This window comes from Trachypithecus francoisi, unplaced genomic scaffold (assembly GCF_009764315.1).
Source record: "Trachypithecus francoisi isolate TF-2019V2 unplaced genomic scaffold, Tfra_2.0 Lachesis_group5, whole genome shotgun sequence".
Lineage (NCBI taxonomy): Eukaryota > Metazoa > Chordata > Mammalia > Primates > Cercopithecidae > Trachypithecus > Trachypithecus francoisi.
In genome coordinates, this window is record NW_022681470.1 from 16,235,686 (window position 1) to 16,242,307 (window position 6,622).

The 6,622-nt window shown below is 42.3% G+C and overlaps 1 long non-coding RNA gene across 1 annotated transcript; it reads left to right on the forward strand.

The window, feature by feature from the left end:
• The first annotated feature begins 265 nt into the window (after nucleotides 1–265).
• LOC117075883 lies at nucleotides 266–1,963 on the forward strand. The gene is made up of 2 exons (XR_004434167.1): nucleotides 266–663; nucleotides 1,250–1,963. It is a non-coding gene; the product is annotated as an uncharacterized LOC117075883 (long non-coding RNA).
• Nucleotides 1,964–6,622: the final 4,659 nt, after the last annotated feature.

Below are 6,622 nucleotides of genomic sequence, written 5' to 3' on the forward strand. Positions count from 1 at the left end.
TGCTGGCCTAATCACCTCTTGAAGGCCCCACCTCCTAACGTGGTTACCTTGGCAATAAATTTTAACATAAGTTTTGGAGGGGACAAACCACATTCAAACCATAACACTTTCCTTCTTAGAACATCATCTTCTTTGCTATGACTCAGCCATCTTCTAGGTACCTCCTATAACCCTGGGTGCTACTTCTGTTTATTTCATGGAATCTTCTACAATCTGTGTCATAGTGTTTGTGGGGTTCCAGATTCTGCTCTGGGCTCTCTTCTGTTCTCACCCTACCCATTTCCCTGGGAAATTGTACCTACTTCTGTTATTGATCTTTTGATAACTTCCATATCTGTTCTTCAGCTCTGTGGTACATTGCAAAGCCTGTCCAGAAATATTTATTGCTCCTCCTGTCAAGAAGTAGAGTTGATTTCTCCAACTATTGAATCTGCCTGCCTTTGGGACTTGCTATGGAGAACAAAATACAGGATCGATGCTGTGCCAGTCTTAAGCTTGTACCTCAAGATGTTTTGCACACATATGCTTTTGATCTTGGAACCCCTTATCCTAGCCCAGTGAACAAACTGGGCTGAGCTGGTGATCAAAGACACCTCCTTCACCCTTTCTGTCTACAAGGCCCTCTGAAAACAGCTGGTCCTCTGGTGATCCATCAGTTAATTGGTAGGTTCATAAACTAGCTTAGCCCAGATTAGCCAGCCTGGTCCGGATCCACAGAAACATCTAGATGACTTGAAGTTATGAGCAATAATAAAACATGCTGTTTTTAAGACACTGACTTCTGGGGTGGCTTATCATACAACAAATGTTGATTCATACAAGCTCAAACATATCTTCTGAGCTCCCTATCTTACAAGGCCAGTGGCCCCTGGACATCTCCTTCCACACGTCCTAAATTCAACATGTCCAAACCTGACTTCAACATTCTTCCTCATCCCCAGTCCATACCCACTTCCAAGCAGAGCTGATTCTTCTTTTGTCTTTTTTTTTTTATCTTGGCAAACAAAATGTCATCTACTCAGAAAACTGGGCAGCATCCCCACCCCCGATTCCTTTCCCCCCGTATTCAACCCATCACTAAGAGCAGTCAGTCCCACTTTTGAATAGCTCTCCTACTTATCTACTTTTCTCTACCTCCACTAATTTTTTGTGGTATAGAATATTATCTCCTCTAGCCTGGTTTTCTCAAGACTCCAAAGTCATTTTCCGACCTGCACGCTTGCCTTAACTTCCATTTTTTATTTCACAGGATACTTTCAAAATATAATTTTAACCATGTGAATCACCTGAAGAAATTCCTATAATGGCTCAAATTCTGTCATAATGTCCATGAGCTTCTGCTGGACTCACAGCCTTGACTTTAATCCTCATATAATTGGGAAGCATTAACAGTTCTTGAACGGCAACATGTTAGTTCCAGGGCTCTGCTTCAAGAGAACTGGTCTAGGAGTTGTACTGAGCATGGCCTATGGGGAAACTTGGGATGTAAGAAGAGAAATTAAGAAGGCCTTTCATACATCCAATGAGAAGAGATGGATCTCAAACAAGACTGGTGGTAATGGGAACTTTCAGTGTTTCTTGAAGGAAAGTTTTAGGAGGATGAGATGGATACCAAGAAGAACTTCAGGAGTATATTATTCAGGCTTTGTTCTGACCAGATGTCAAGGGAGGGAAAGGGAAAAGTAAAAACTGCCCGTGATCTCAAGCCTGGCTCACAGATATGAGTGAAAGCACTGTTTGAATAATAAAGTACGGAGGAGAAGGAAGTTTATGGAGCAAAGAAATGGTCACAAGACAACTAGGGGACACGGTGCTGGAAAGGTGGTTTGAGGTCAGCCCTTCTATGCTTGTGTGGCAGCTAGTAGCTCAAGCGCACTGCTCAGCTTTTTCCTTCTGCATCTCTGTATACACAATTTCTTCTACCCAGCTTCCTGATCTATTTATTAAAACCATACTTCCAAGATCTTTCTCATGTGTCTCTCTTCTGGCTGCTTATTTACGTAGTGAATGTTGATTGCGTGATCACTATATGTCAGCTCTAGGGCTGCTGTGGTAAACTGAGCTCTCCCAATGACCCCTCCATCTCTCTCCGTAAGTATCACTTATAACCCCCTATTATGAAACTCAGTCCTGTGTGATATTCAGCTCTACAGCCGATGATAGTAGATCAAAATTACAAGTTTGGCAAACTCTCCCAGTACACTAGATCTTAAGTTCATCTTTGTATTTCTCAGAGCACGCAGTAAATATACAATAAATATTTGATGAATTAATGAATCATGCTATAAAATATTAAAATAGGTCTACAATGATAACATTTTATTAAAATGATTACGCTATTTTCAATGTTAAGACCTACAGATAAAGTAGAATGGAGAGTTTCTGAAGTTCATTAGCAACTGAAATGAACCAGTCAAAATTTCATTAGAGGAAACAATGAGCATAGCTGACATAGATCACCTTGCCCTGATTTTCCTTGTGAAAGTTCATTGATATTTTATGGTAGTGATTTGTTGTAGTGAGAGGTTTAACTTTCCTGACCCCAATAGTTACATGTGATGTGATTTGAGGGGTGCACCCTGATGCCCCTCCTCCTTATCTACCCACTGGCAGATGTTTGAGATTTCACTGTCTCCAAAGACTCCATCCTCTCAGTGTAAGGCTTTGATCCGTGCTAAATGACAATATGCGCAGGCGGGGCCACACTGTGAGAATGAAGGGAAAGGCTGGAAGAAAGCATTTGAGTTCATCATGAAATTCAGCACACAGTCTCTGGGAGTTGAAGTGAGTCTTTTTGTAGGTGGCTGAGATGCTTGGAGCAGAGATGGGTGATAGAAGATGAAATGTCTTGATAAAAGAAAAAGAAATTGCAAAAATTGTCACTCAACTCTCCTATTTCTTCTTGTTTTTCTATGCCCATCTCTCATTCTTCCTTTCCCCGGATCTTTCTTATGAAAATAATATATAATTAGGCCTTGCTGTTGTCATTTTTATTTTTATTTTTATTTTTTTGAGACGGAGTCTCGCTCTGTCACCAGGCTGGAGAGCAGTGGTGTGATCTCGGCTCACTGCAACCTCCGATTTCCAGGTTCAAGTGATTCTCCTGCCTCAGTCTCGCGAGTAGCTGGGATTACAGGTGCACACCACCACGCCCAGCTAATTTTTTATTTTTAGTAGAGACAGGGTTTCACCATGTCGGCCAGGATGGTCTCCATCTTCTGACCTCGTGATCCACCCATCTCAGCCTCCCAAAGTGCTGGGATTACAGGCATGAGCCACCATGCCCGGCCACAGTTGTCATTATTAGAGACTGGCTATTGCATTAATAAGGACTCACAAAAATGTATTCATCTAGGTCTTGTTTTTTGCATTTGTTTTGTTAATATAGACATTAAAAAATTGACAAAACCTTGTTACTGTGGCCCATTCTCCAGATAGTGGTTTTATCATAAAGAACATTTTATCATAATTGTATTCCTTGTATCAACCTATTTTAGCAAAGCTCATAGTGTTATGTGCCTCCCTAGTGAATAAAAAACACATGCTCCACAAAATTCAGTCTTTGAAGAATATCTAATTACACTAAGGGTGTTATTTACATATGACTTAAGAAAGTAATAACTCTTTAGAATGTGGGCAGAATGAAAGCAGGAATTTCTATTTTTGCCCTTTTTGTATCTTCTGTGTTTAGAACAGTACCTGGTAGATTAGAAGTATTCAATGAATATTTTTTAAATGAATGAATGAATGGTATAGCTTTTATGGGGTAGCCTCATGAAAAATACTCTGTGTTGTGTGCACTGATGCAGAAGTCAGAGCTCTGGTGTTAAATCTCACTTCTGCTACTTACTCCACTATGGGCCCTGGCACGAGGCCCTTGCTCTCTCTAAAATTCACTGTATTCATTTAGCGAATGACTCTTGTGTTAGATCATAAACTCTGTGAAGCTAGAGACTGGACTTGATTTGCTTCCCGCTGATTTGTTCCCTGCCTATCACTGCCCAGCACAACGGCTGGAATATAGAAAGGGAGAAAGTAAATTATCTGTTGAGAGATTTAACTCATTTTGGTCATCTTAGTAATGTTTTATGAGAACTAAATGAGAATAGCTAAATGTAAGTGTTTTAAAACCCTATGATGAATTCAGATGAAGAGGGAGGATCTTGTATTAAACTACCTTTCTTGTAGACAACAATGATAAGTGTTGGAAAAACCTTTTAAAATAGTTATTGGAAGGCATTGGAGAGCAAACAAAAGCAGCCAAAAGCTGGAGGGGATGTCATCTTTGAAAGGAGGAATTGCAGGTGAGGAGAAGGAGAAGGGGAAACAGCCCCAGAGGACACCACACGCTAAGAGGAGACCAGTGTGGCAGGCAGGACAGGAGAGGGAAGCTGAGATATGAGGCTGTGTAGGCCAACAGGAGTTTCCTAATCTTTATCCTAGGTGCCAAGGAAAGTCACCAAGAAGTTTAAGCAGCTGCGGATGGCAGTAGGGGTGGTTCCTGTTTTGAAAAAATCTCCTGGCTGCAGCTTGGAAAAGTGCTCTGATGCAGGGTTCGTTAAGCCAGCTGTTTGAGCAACCTATGCAATGGGATGCATCTTGCCTTCCTTATCTATTGCTGCATGACACATTACCATACAATAAAACTCACTACTCTCTCACAGTTTCCATAAGTTAGAAGTCTGAGCACAGCATAGCTGGGTTCTCTACTTGGGTCTCTCCAGGCTGAAGTCAACGTGTTGGCCAGGCTCTATTCTCATCTGGAGCTCCGATCATCTTCTAAGCTTATTCAGGTTGTTGGGAGAGTTCAGTTCTTAGGACTGAGGTCCCTGCTTTCTTGCTGACTATTGGCCAGGACTTACTCTCAGCTCCTAGAGGCCACCCTCAGCTCCCAGCCACATAGCCCTCTCAAAACATGACAGCTGACTTTTTCAAAGTTAGCTGGAGAATCTTTCCCCACTCTGCTAGGAAAGAATCTTAGAGAAGGTGATGTATTTTCCTAGGTCTAGCCCAAGGGGAGGGGAGTACACAGAGGGTGAACAGCAGGGTGTGGAAAGCCTGAGAACCACCCTAGAATCTGTCTGCCATCATTTCAACATGGTATACGTTTAACTATTTCCGGGGCCCAGATCTGCCTTAGGGGTGAGGCCACTGATAATGACACCCCTTGGTACTCTGTTCTTTTCAGTAAGCCCTTTGGATGGAGTCCTGTACAGGTTACCTGCAGCCAAGCAGATGTCCTTCTTTCTTAGTGGTACATTTCCTTGTAGAGTAATGAGCTATGACCACATGGGTGGGTTTTGTTGGGGGAAAGGCAACATTCATGACAATAGTTTATACAAATGGGTCCTTATCACTTTGGCAAAATTTAACCTTTAGTTTGCAAAGAAGCCACTCTAGCTGAACATAAGCGAATTAAAATACTTGTTTTTCAATTTTTGCATATGGATAAAGTTCTAAAAATTATAATACTGTGCCAAAAATTGCGGTAATTGAAAAAGTTACAATAGTTGGCTTCTGTTTTTATATGGTAATTTCAACTGGATTTCCTTTAGCCAGCCTAAGTACGTTTTGGCTTCCTTAAACTCAGATTGCAGTGCGCTTTCTCCCAAAAAGATGTCCCTGCTGCAGGCTTCCTGGCGTTCTATTTGATTAAGGCACTTTTAGGGTTGCTCTTCCTTTGGCTTTTATGGATGTGAGATCAATTAAAAGAAAATTGACTGATTTACCTTCCACCTCATCTTTCTTTGACTTGTTTGCTTCTATTTTCCATTCCATTTATTATTGATAGAGTGCTTATTTTCATAGCTTCTGCCTATTTTACAAAACCACATAAACAGCCCTTCCTCCTGGAAGAGGGGAAGGGTGCCGGTTGCCATTAAACCAGTGGTCACTCACTTCCCAGCCAGTTATGCATCCCCCCATGTCCTTTGGGACTTGGTCCGAGAGGGAGCCAGGAGTAGTGTGAGGGGGAGGAATCAGAGGAACAGAAGGAGGTGACACAGGAGAGGGAAAAGCTGCCAGCCAAGCCTGGGCATGGAAGGGGATTGGGTGGGAGAGGGGTGGTCTCCTTTAGTCATTCAAGCAGAGCACCCCAAAAACCCTGACAGTGGTGCAATGTTCAGGCTGACAACTCTCCCTTGGTTAGCTGCAGGGGATTAACTCCAGTCTCCTGGGAACTCTCAATTTGCAAGGTTTTTCTGTTTTTTGTTTTTTGGTTTTTTTTTTAGCAGAAGAAGGGCCTGGCAACAGGCTTTCCTTTGACATAGGAGAACTGGAAATGTTTCTTTTTTCCTCTAAGTGGTAAGGAACAAAAGGGAACAACATCATTAACTATACACTACCTAGACATGCCCAAACCATGTATGTCTGTGAATTTTCAGTAATGCCTGTTGCCCTCCCCACTCCCCACTCACCCCATTGCTGTCTTCCAAACACATAATGTGGCCCGAAACGCTTGAAAGACAAAGCTGCATTAGTGTATGTTGACCCCGGCCCTTGACGCCTCCACAGAGTTCTCTGAAGTAAACATGTGAGCTGAGAAGCTCTTTTCCATGGGCTATAAATCTCTGTAAGTGCTGCTGGTTCTAGTCTCCGGTCTCTGCTGGAAGCCACAGCTGCG